The following is a 13,184-nucleotide window of genomic DNA, read 5'->3' as shown; positions in this document are numbered from 1 at the left end:
TCATAAATTTACAAAACCTAAACCAACTGACATATAACTCTTACCGAAAACTGTGTCATGTCTGTTCTCCAAATGTAATCAGAAATCTAGTATATATCCCACCTCCCAATCCTTGGGATATCTTCTTCGTGGTTCTCAACTTTTGGGATTAATCCTGCTGGCGTGTGTTCAGCAAACAATAACTGCAACATATAAATTTTAATTAGTCGATTGAACAAAAATATCCATCACGTAACACTAAAACTGCTGGAATAAGAAACTACACACAAGCTTTTTACCAGTAGGTATTGCACACAAGCCTTAACATTTGACAAACAACCAAGATTAGTATGAATTTCTTCAAACAAGTGCTCGTGTATTAAATCAGGCCACGACACCTTGAGCACCGTATCATATGTTTCAACGATACTAAGATATTTCGCGTTCACTTCATTGGCATTTTTGTCGCCAGAAAACAATACACAGCAAAGATAAAGACCTATCAAACAAACTAGATCCTTCTCGTCAACTTTCTTTCTTTTCCCACTTTTGCTCCTTTTTGTCATAAGTTGTTTTATCTTCTCTAAAATGTTTGTCTTAGTCACTGTCATCTGATGCTTTGTAGATTTGATATCAGTGAAGAATTTGTTGTATAAAACATTGTCAGTCAAATTACTAGGACAATAGTACTTTAACAGCTTTTGACCCATTCTGCTTCCAATCCTCTGCATGCAAAATATACCAGCCAGCTTTGCCGGTGTAGACTCTATAATCTTATCATCACCAAACTTGAATGAACACGGTGTCTCACAATCCATGTCAAAGCAGTTCAAAAGCTTCAAGACGCCGTGTTTGTTGGTACTTATCTGTCTTGTTGTACTCGGTACAGCTGTATCATAGTCATCGTAATACATCATTACGAGTTCACCGTAAGCAGCTATCCTAAGATATCTCTGAGCCCTATCAGTCAGTCCTATAGGTTTTATCACCTTTACTAAATCCTTTACTGCATTCAACGACTGCCTTAGGTTTCCTGTACACATCACACACAAAAATAGCATGAGTCAGTATGTTGTGTTCTTATCAAATACACTCATTTTTAACTGCAAAATGAAAATCATGTTACACACTATGTGTATTTGCCAACTACACAAACTGAATCATTCTATTCTGTGTTGTGTAACCTTAACTTACACATGCATATGAAGGTTTACATGCGTCATTTTTTGATGTGTAACTATTATTTACAAACACAATACAGTCGTAGGTTATATTTTGCATGTGTAACTTTCTAGTTACATAGGCAATTGGCAAATCAATGATGTTATTATGCATGTGTAACTTCTAGTTACACAGTCACTTGGCAAGTTAGTGGTTAGATTTTCAATGTGTAACTTATAGTTACACATGCATATGCATTACAAACATGAGATTCTAAATGTGTAACTTATAGTTACACAACCACTTTGCAAGTCATTGGTGACATCTTGAATGTGTAACTTACAGTTACAGACTCAGTATACAAAGGCTCAATTGTATATGTAACTACAAGTTACACACTCAGTATACAAACCACAACACAGTTGGTGGTGATATTTTGAATGTGTAACTTATAGTTACACAGGCCCTTGTTTGCATAGTTATACATTCAAAAGCATTTACATTAGATCATCACAACCAAAATCGCATGTATAGTTTTTACTAGCATGATATCATAACAACACATATCATCAAATAATTTCAACTCTTAATATCTGTTATTGCAGTATCTGTTTCAGCGGTATTGCTTCTTCCTCGCGCCATTTTACTTCACAAAATGTAAATTGAATCTGAATCTGCAGTTTAAAAAGTAAGAAAACATCAATCTCCAGTAGTACTAAACTCCTTAACATGAGATTGAGATGATACAATCTCCTGAATATGAATCTAAAGTGCAAATTGTAAGAATACAAATCAATTTGATTTCAAATCATGAAACCTAAATTGCGAAACACTAATTTTCAAAAATAATCACAAAATCAAGAGATAAATGAAATCAAAACATCAATCAACTTACAGTTGATGTAGTAATTAAATCAGATTCAAAACCTCAGTTCAACTTACTGTTTCCAGGGTTTTGAAAACAGATTTAAAACCTCAGTTCGTCTTCTTCTTCTTCTTCTTCTTTCTTCGTCTTCTTCTTCTTTCTTCGTCTTCAAAAAACAACGAATACACTGAGATTTAACACATCAAATACAGTTCGAAAACAGATCAAATTTAATGAGATTAAACAGATCGAAAAACAGATTTAATTACAGTTACAAAAACAGATCGAAAAACATGTTAAACACGAAGAAGAAGAAAATATTAAACACGAAGAAGAAGATTTGAGCGAAATCTACCTGTTTTAGTTTTTCGTTTCTTCGATCTGCAAAAAAAATTCTCTGAAACAAATTTCTCTGCACTTCTTTGAAGGTTTTCGACCGGAAGTTTTCTCAGGTGAGATTCAGTTTCTCTCTCTTGAAATGAAATGAATGTGTCGGTTTGATAGAAAACCTAGGTTAGATACTTATATAGTGAAGGTTATTCTGGTCATTTCAACCGAATTAAAATTTATTTTTAATTCATGACCTAGTAATAAAACTCTTTTAACTAGGGACCTCATATTATGGGTTATCCATGAGTTGGGCCTTAGCCTAATTTTCTTTTTGGAAATACGCGTTTTTTGTTTGGTCCATAATTATTTTTACGCAGTGACTAAATATAACCCGCACTTTGATTAAGTACAACCCTAACTAAATACAACCACAATTAATTTGTAATTAGTTAAATACAAACCTAAGCACTTTTAACAATTCTTTTTACGATTTGACCGATCAGTACAACCTTGAAATGAGATTTGTTCAACCCATACTGGTTGTAATATTGATTAGCTAGATGTTACGACTGATTGAGTGGTTGTGATCTTATTAGAAACAAAACTTACGTTGATTAATCAAGGGCAAACTAAAAGAAATTAAAAAACCATACAAATGGTTATGATCTTATCAGTTAACTTTGAATTGATAAAGTGGACCTTACTATTGATGATTCTTTTGTTTTCTAAGATCCAGAGGATTGGACGGTTCCATCATTGCGCTTATTTATTTATTTATTTTGAATGAACTGTTTCCATAATCGACTAGTGGAATCGAATACAAATAATATTCACGGAAGTATGTAAGTCTCAGATAACAGTCCACGATCACAAATCCTACGATTTTTTTAATATTTTTAATCCTTCTGCCACTTGATTGCAGTATTAATGTTTGAAGAGAAACCCTAAACTGATTAAGAAAAGAAGATACAGTTGATTTGGCTTTTTAGGATTGCATTTAGCCACTTAAAATAAAAAGCGGAAAAAAAGTTCAAAGTAAAATCTTGGTTATATTTAATCCAAACGAGGGGTGCGCTTAGTCATTGCCTAAAAGTACCCTTTCGTACTATTTCAACATTAATTTACGTAACGACACATTAGGCTAAGGTCCGATTCATGGGTTATCTATAATTTCAAACCCTTAATTAAAAGAAGTTTAAATCTAGACCCTGAAATTAGGGGTGTGCAAAAAATCCGGAACCGCGGATTTCACCCGTATCCGTCCATAAAATTACGGGTGAAAACCAATCCGCAAGATCTATAGACCGAACATGGGTGGAATTTTCAAATCCACACTTCTAACGGTTTGGTTGCGGTTGGAGTTTGAAATCCGTGAATTCATACGCACCATAGGGCTTTAGTCCCCACGTATTTGTTCCCACAAAGTTACACTGGTTATGGGAAGTTTCTACAAAGTTATATTGGCTACGGAGGATGATCCAAGGATTTATTGGTTTCCATCAGTAATCCTAGAGTTTCACATTTCATGATTGGTCATACTTAAAGTCTCTGGTCACATAAATCTTTTCGTAGCTCAAAATCATCTTAGTGGGGAAGCATTCTTCCTATCATTCACTATTTCACTCTGCTGATGCAACTTCATCATCGTCGTTACACGAGACTCACTGAACAATCACATGCAATGTTTCCTTTACCACCATCATATCTTCCAAGAATTCTCATTCTTCTTAAGCAAACTCTGCTAGCACCAGTAAGAAATCACACGGAAGAAATAATCTACAGTCCATCTAATTTAAACATATACATTACTACTCTTACAATCTCAATTTGCTTGTAATCTGCAATGGAGATTGTTAGTCCCATCATCGATATAGTCTCTTGTCTATTGAATTGTTCTACTGTGCGTGGAAATTCTGCTGTGCGTGGAAATTATCTCTATGAATTAAAAAGATTTGATGATTTTAATAAGGATTTTTTTTATTAAATTCGTGGTTAATCCGCATCCGGCCCTATCACCCATTGATCCGCGGATGTGAAATTCGCGGGTGATTGGGCCGGACACGGTTGGATTTTCCAAATCCGCAACTTTGACGGATTGGACACAGGTGACCCCTATCCGCATATGTCTGTCCGTTGCACACCCCTACCTGAAATATTAAAAGACGTTGATACCCTTATGTACATTGTCAAGCCCATAATTAAATAAAATTTAAATTTAGGTCCAAAATTATTAAAATATAGTCTCATGATATTCCAACCACCACCGACCACCACAGCCACTGCCAACCACCTCCGACCACCACCGCCAGCCACCTCCGACAACCGCCACTGACAACCACCGCCAACCACCTCCCGCCACCACCGCCAACCACCACCAACATATGAATGTGTGCACAAAAGTGACACATGCATATGGCATGCGTATCCAGAAGCTACACATTCATATGATAATACAAAGTTACACTTGTATACAAATGTGTACTCAGTAGTTACATATGTGTACGCAAAAGTTACACATGCGTATGGCATGTGTATCTACAAGTTACACATGCGTATGTCATGTGTAATAAAAAGTTACACATGCATATGAATGCGTACTTATTAGTTATACATCAAAACTACACATACAGAAAATACATATATTACTTTAATGTTTGTTTACAATAATTTGTCTGTTTATCAATTATAGTAATTGCTTGTTATACACAATAAACGAGTCAAAACAGTAGATATGTAAAACGACATCCTCGAAATAAGCCACTATATCCTATAATATAAATCCTAGCGAAGCACCAAAGATCTTCCGATTATTGCATTTGGTCCAGTCAAGGAAATCTGCATATTCCAGGAAAAAAATTTAGTCAAATACCCAGCAAGAGGAGGCAGCAGTTTGTAAACAAGTTTGATTATAAACAACATATATCAGGAAACAAAAAAAGAAAGAAAAATATCGAATCAATGATACATGGGAATGAATGAGACTATTGTATTTTTGGTTCCCTATCTACGTCAAATTTGATGCTCGAACTTAATGCGACTCAATACACAGTAATTTGTGAAAGAAAACCAAAACTTAACAAAATTTAAGCGATGAAAGCAGTTATAAATGAAAATGCGCAAAAATGAAACAAGAATATGAGAGATATATGGCTTGTGCAAAGGAGAAGTATATATGAGAGATATATTTACCTAGCGTCTAGTTTAAACAAAAACGAAAGCAATTCCTATAGCTTGTGTATTCAAGAATTATACAAGTAACCTGCAAAAATGCACCTAAACATATCTATGGCTTGTGTATCTACCAGCTACATAACAACAATCATAGGATTTCACATCCAAAAAACAATCAACACAAGGAGTTACACATGCATCTAACTAGTGTAACTAAGAGTTACGCATGTATATGACTTGTGTAACTAAGATTCACACATGCATATTGATAGGTGTCTAAAACACCTAATTTTATATCTAGTATTTATGCTTTCTTTGTTATTGTATTTGTGAATTATGTCTTTTATGTTTGCTTTTGAATTATTTAGGTGATTTGGAGTCATTAGAGCAAAAAGAAGTAGAACTCGCTTAAATCCAGAATTTATTGTGGGAGCTTGAACTGTCAGTTATTCAAGACTCACAGTTGAGAGGAGAGTATAAGCAGCAGGACATCCCTTATCCCAGGACTGTGGGTGCAAATAGCCGTCCCACATCTAAAAACATAATTGTGGTTCGACTATCTCAGACTCTCAGACACATTCAATTCTTTTACATCTGAAATTGAAAAAGGAGGCGCATCCATAAACAAAATGGAGAGAGATCTGAAAGCTATGATGATTTTGCTATCGGTCGAGAGATGAAATTGAAAGAATCAGGGAAGATGAAGGTCGTGATATGGAGAATAATCAGTATCTGTCGTCAATTAAATGGGTTTTTGGTTCGAATCTAAGATGGAAATTCGTGGTAGTTGTTGTTGGTTTAGGAGATGGAGAAGAAAAAGACAGTGGTGGTGAGAACTGGGGTTCGATTGGAGATTAATCAGGTCTGTAAACAATGGGTTTGTGTTGGATTTGAAGAATACACAGAAGAAGAGAAGATTGAGCTGTTGGTGTTGTTTCAATGGGGTGTTGTTGGTCTAGAATGCAATTGGAAGTGATTAAGATGGTTTCTGCCATTGATGGCGGTGACTGAAAGATGATGAAGTGAAGCAGTTGAAGCTTAAATGTGCCAGGAGTTGAAATGAATAGGCAAATGGCTCAATGGATTGATGTTGTTCATATGAAACTGAGAATGGTGAAGTATGCAATTGTGTTGGGAGATTGCAGGTGGAAGAGATGATTTTCAAGGGCTTACTGAGATTGGAGGTATGGCAGTGAAGATGGTGGTACGACTACAGATGATTATCAAGGGTTTGTGATCGATTTGGTTTGAGGGTTTCTGCTGATGTTTATGGAGGATTTGTGTGTGCAACTGAACTAGTGTGAAGCTAGAAAACATGGGTGCTATTGGTGATGCAATTCAGAGATGGGCTGTAGCTGAAACAAGGAAGGGTTTGAGCCCGAGAAGTTGTTCTGCTGGTATTTGAGGCAATGGTTGCAAGTGATGGCAGGTTGAAGAATGGATGCAATGGATGAAATAGTTGTTGTTACAGGCTAACACATGCTGAGAAGAATGAGGATATGATGCTGCGAAGATGGAGTTCAGATTGGTGTTTGATATGTTGCCGAGAAAGAACCAAGTGATGTTGTTGAACCGGGGAGAGAGCAAGGATTACAGTTGAGATGGCTTGAGTCTCTGGTGGAGTTTACAATGGCCAGGGATGGTAGACATTGAACTTGGTGCTGTGAAGTTAGATGTATGAACAGTTCAGTTGCAGGTCAACAAGAAAAAGCTGGAGAATTTCAAGGTTGTGATGCAGCTGTACATGGGAGTCCAAGTAAAGATTGCGATGCAGAGTCAGTTGCAAGCTTGCTGGTGAAGATGACTTGAGCTGCAGTCAGTGGTGGTGTTAGAATGGGTCTGCGACGATGAGTTTTACAGGGAATTGGCAGTGGTGATATTAATTTCAAGGCTGCTGCTGGTATTGTTGTAGCTTTAGTTGTTGTCATATGATCTACAGTGCAGAATCTGGTAAGAATAATGCTCATGGAGGAAGCCGAAGTTCGTTGCAGTTGAAGTATAAGATGAACGGGTACAGGCTGAATACTGTATGCTAGCCATGGAGAGCTGCTGCTATTTGAAGTTGAATCTGCAGTGATGCAGTGGCCTGAGCAAGTGTTGTTGCAGAGAAGCACAAAGAAATTGGAGGAGTTGAGTCTGTGGCCTGAGTTAGGTGGTTATGAAGCTACAAAAGATTGCAGGAAATTGGCAGCGAAGGCATTGGTGGTGGATGTAGCTCAAGTTGCAGAAATTATGGAGCTGAATCTGTGGTATTGGTCTGAAGTTGATGGACTGTGGAGTATGCAGGTGATGACAGAGGAACTGAGAAGTTTAGGAGGCCTTGCAATTGTGATGGCTGAGTTGTGGTGGATTTGTATTGAAGACGGAGAATGAGCTGAACCTGTGTGTTGCAATTGTACGTTTGCAGAAGGCTAGAGTAAAAAGTAGTGTGAGCTGAGCTGGGAGAACTGATGATGCTCGAGAACAAGTACAGGTGCAAATTGGCTGCGAGAAAGAAATGGAAGTGATGGCTTGTAGTGGGATATATGAGCTCGAGGTTGCTGAAAGGATTTGCACAGATGGAGTTGCTGAGATGAGCTTGCAATGGTTATGATGGTGATGCTTCTGCAGAATGTGTTCGAAGTCGCAGCTGGAATTAAGGGAATTGGAGCTGCAGCGAAGCTATGTGTCTTTTTGAAGTTGCAGCAAGGTGGAGTTGCAATTGTGGTTCTGAAGGATTTGGCTGCAATGGAGATTGAAGTGTAGGTGACATTGCTGGTGTTGTGCATTGCAGTATTGAAACTGGTGCTGCAGTGAACAAATGAGAATGAACTGATATGGAGATTGAGGTTGTAAATGACAGAATGGTGGTGGTACTCCAGATAAGATGGCAGTGACGAGAAAAATGGCTGGTGTTTGAAATAGAGTTGATGGAGAAGAACATGCGTTGTAAGGGTTGAGTTGTTGGCTGCTGCTGTTGACAGCCATTTACGGATCATGATGAACATGGAGGAACTAAGGTGAATGTGAGTTGCTGCCAATATCGGCAGTAATGATGAGGAAGAAATAGAGATTGATGGTGGAGTTCGTTGTGGTTGATAATAATCCGTGATAGTGCTGCAATGCTATTCAGTAGTGTTGTATTCTATGTAAGATATGATGTACGTGGATGCAAGTAAAGTGCAGGTGGTCTGGAGAGGATATGCAGATAAGATGAATGCAAAAATAGTGATAGCCTGGAGATGGAGGAAGGTGATTAGTGCTGAAGTCAATGCAAGAAAACAAGATAAAGAATAATGGAGATAGAATGGTAGTGACGAGGAGCAGTTGAAATAGAGAGTCTGCTACCAGATCAGTGATGGAGTTCACTCGAGAATAGAGTAATGATGATGGTTTCTAGTGATTGACGGAGATGGACAGAGATGAAGCTGGGTTCAGTTGCTGTCATTATCAATATAGAGAAGAAGATATGTTGTTGCCAAGATTAATGCTCAATGGAGGAACATGAGTTAGCCGTGAATATGAAGAGAAATAATTTAGCATGTCAGTTCCACAGAACTGACAGGCTATTTACTGGCTAATAACGGACTTGGGATGGATTGGAAGCAAGCCCATTGTCTGCCTTCACAATGTCAATACACGGTCAGCTTTTGGAAGTGGCGTGTTTTTTTGGATGTTTGCCGAGTTATAGCAACCTTACTTTGCACGGGGTGTGATGCGCGGGACACGATTCTTAAGGAGGTGCAACCTTCCTATTTTTGCTAGGTTTTCTAGTTTCTTCAAGAAGAGGTTATAAATCTCTATATATAGGGAGGCCTAGAAACAATTTGGGGGATCTTTTTATCTTCTTCTACTACTTTTATCCTAGGGTTTTGAACATGATAGTCTTATTTCTTCTTCTTGTTTATGAACTCCATGGATATGATTAGATAACTCTATTTTGGTTAAGGAATAAGTTGGAGTCCCAATCATGATATTTATGAAATGAATTAGTTTTGTGTCCATATTTTGTTGATTATGATTCACTTTTAACATTGTTATATGATTTGAATGCATGTTTAGTCGAGTCGCGAACCCGTTGAATTAGTTTTCATCTCTATTGCTAGATTAGGATTATTATACGCAAAAGTGATAATTCCGGATTGCAAGTAGCATAATTGTGAGTATTGCTTGTAGTGATACATCCTAGTAGTCACAAGTGGATCATAACCTTTGTTAAAACGGATTAGTGCTTTTACACGTTCGTTTGCATTGATTAGTCTTATTTGATAGAACTTAGTACTCTTAGAGCAACTGCAGTGGTGCGATCAAAACCAAAGATCAAAGATCAAAAAAAAGACCAAATTTTGGGTTTAGTCCGTGTTGTGACGCAACGGTACATGATTAAAATTTCGTCAGGCGGACTTTAAAAGTCCGCCCCATTTTTTTTTCGTAAAATTTCATCAGGCGGACTTTAAAAGTCCGCCCCATTTTTTGTAACTTTCATCAGGCGGACTTTAAAAGTCCGCCCCATTAAAATTTCATCAGGCGGACTTTAAAAGTCCGCCCCATTTTTGGTAACTTTCATCAGGCGGACTTTAAAAGTCCGCCTCATTCTTTTTCTTTTTTATTTAATTTGAATTTTCATCGGGCGTAATTTAAATCTCCGCCCGTTAACAAGCGTACTTTAAATTTACGCCCAGCAACAAGCGTACTTTAAATTTACGCCCGACTATATTAGAATTTGGGATTTGGTCGCGACCATATTTGGTCTGGAATTTGATCTTTGGTTGGGATTTGATCTTTACTCCGTCCCACTGTGTTACGATCTCATCCCAAATTTTTGGTTATACTCGCCCATTGTGGATGCTCTTAGGGAGTTAAACTTAATTGTGCTTTTACACTTTAGGTTGCTTTTTAGGAAGAATTCACATTCGCATCTTTTAATGTGTTTGTTGATGATAAAAGGAAATTAGCGGGATATTCTTGCGATCAAGGTATCCTAGGACTTTTGATAAAAGTTGAGATTAAATATCAATTCTAGTTATTGTTACAAATTCATGTTTGTGAATGAAAACTAATCCTTGACCAATATCTTCATCTTATTGATTTGCTTGTTTATTTCATTATTTGATTTTAGTTTATTTCCCTTTACTTAAAAATCAGAAAATCCCCCTTGTTTATATAGGAAACCGAAACAACTTGACAACCTAGATCCTCTCTGTGGGAACGATCCTTTCTTACCCTTGCTATATTATATATTTTAAGTTGTGAGAAAGTAATATTATTTTCGACGCATACCCACAGCGATCAAATTTTGGCGCCGCTGCCAGGGAGGCAGCGGTTGTCACTTGTTTTTGGTTTCTTATTTTCTTGTTTTTTTTAGTTTTGTTTTATTTTCTGGTTTTTAACCTTGTTTTGAGAATCGTGTTTCAGGTACTTATTTCTCATGGATGGAGCATATTGGAACAATGGATACGGTTTCCAACAATCTCAACAACATGACAACTTCCAACAATTCCAGGGGTATAATCAAAACCAATTCATTGGCTATGACCAATATTCCATGGATCCTTATGGTTTTCCTCAACAACCTTATGGCGGGTGTGGGAGGATTCTTATGCTTGTGAACAAAAAGTCTCTGACTTTCTAGACAAAGTTTTCAACTTTTTACAAGAAGAGTTTCGAAAAGATAAAGAGGCTACAAAAGAGCAACTCCAAGAACTTCGTGAAGGTATTGCTAACTTACAAAGAGGTATTGATAAAATCAAAGAAGAAAGGTATGAAGAAGAACTTTGTTTTCAAAACAATAACTATTGTAATGTGCCCGTGGTTTGTGATGAATATTTGATTGATGCTAATGTTGAAAAGGGCCAACCTTTGGGGTCTTTCGTTGATAATTGTGTAGCTACGTCAACTCTTGATCTTAATAATGATCATTCGCCTATTCAAAAGGATGAGTTTGAGGTTAGCAACACTAAATTCAGCGACAACCAATCTTATGTTAGCTATGAAATTGACAATGATTGTGAAGATACGTCGTTTGAAGCAACTCATGGTGACATTACCCAAAGGTGTACGATGGAATTCTGGGATCAAGATGAAGATGAAAAGGACTATGATGACACTTGTGTATATTACTCAAGCATTGATCTTAATAATGATCAAGAGCCTATTCAAAGGGTGGAGCTTGAGGATGCTGCATTTTTGAGTGTTTTAAAAAAGTTTCTTATAATAAAATTTGGATCCGCAAAAGAGTACGTGCCTTACAACGAAGAGGAGTGTGTTGAGAATGAAACCGATATGACCAATATTGTGGAAGACCCAATTGAGCCTGCAAAGAATTGTAATGATGATGTTTATGTCGAGACTTTGGTTAAGGCAGAAACGGACGAAGAATGGTTGCAAGGTTTGATAGAGGACCATGATATAAAAGAGGTGAGTAATTCACTTGAGTTTTTCAAGGATGAAGAGGATACCGTGATACAAGAGATTGTGCAAGGTTTGTCTAACCCTTTGCATGTTGTTTCTCCTCCTTTACCTCTTGTTGGTTTGAATGTATTGCTTCGAAAATATTGTTGAATGACTTTGTTTCTCGATTTCCACCATTAGAAACATTGGATTCTCATATTATGAATGTTTGCATAGAAGAAACCATAGAAGTTCCTGAATTTTATGTTCTTTATACACTTCCAAGTGTGGACAAAAATAAGTGTGGGGGAAACTTCTATTGAGCTATAGCTTCACTTTTGCTTTATTATACTAATGTTTGTGTGAAGTTACTATTTCCAAAACAGGTTACATGGAAGGATCCCCAACTTTTCAGGTTGTTGGTGTATGGGGAATTCGTCTTGCAAGTCGGGCTGACGACTTTAAACCAAGCGCTAAATGGGAGGCAACCCATAGGATGAGTATTTCTTGTCTTGTATTTATTTCTTGTCTTGTTTTTAGCTTTTTCTTGTCTCGTATTTACTTTTTCTGATTTCTTGTCGCATATCATTATATGATTTCCCACCTTGACTTTCTTTGGACGATTCAATTTACATTGAGGACAATGTAAAGTTTAAGTGTGGGAGAGTGGTTAAGCTTGCATTGTAAATTTTTCATAATTTTTCAACTTTTTTGTAAATTAGTGCATGAATAACTCCAACTTGAAGTTAGTTTACAGTCACATAGTATACATGTCGCTAAGATTACATCGAAATTCTCATAAGAGTGACTGAACTTAGAGATGACAGAGAACATGATCAGGTTTCTTACTTGTATGAGAGTTAAAGTTGGATTTAACCATGCCAGTGGCAAATGAGGTGTAGATTGAATTCGGTATTAGAGTAGTGGTCCCCTATAGTGGAGACTACCTATTGTTACATCATGTGAGGCACCGGCCTTCAATTCTTTGTACCTGTCTAAATTTGTGCTTTTAGAGTGTGTGTCACCGTACGTAAACTCCGGGTATAATGGTGAGCTACCCAACCTCCCACCAATAGAAGCACTATTTTGATCTCTTGAGTGCTATTTTATCAATCATGAATGGTGACATCGAATTGCTAACTTACATACCACTTGTATTCTTGTTCGCAGTTAGCACCATCCACTTTATCTCTCTACACCAACAGGTCCATAGAAACACCATCATCATCAACAAGAGGAGCATCACAAATTCGAAGGAAAGTTGAAGACGTTCAAGGTTTACAAGCAACAATACAGAAATGAGCAGATT

This window comes from Papaver somniferum, chromosome 7 (assembly GCF_003573695.1).
Source record: "Papaver somniferum cultivar HN1 chromosome 7, ASM357369v1, whole genome shotgun sequence".
In the NCBI taxonomy this organism is placed as follows: Eukaryota; Viridiplantae; Streptophyta; class Magnoliopsida; order Ranunculales; family Papaveraceae; genus Papaver; species Papaver somniferum.
This window is presented reverse-complemented; position numbering follows the sequence as displayed.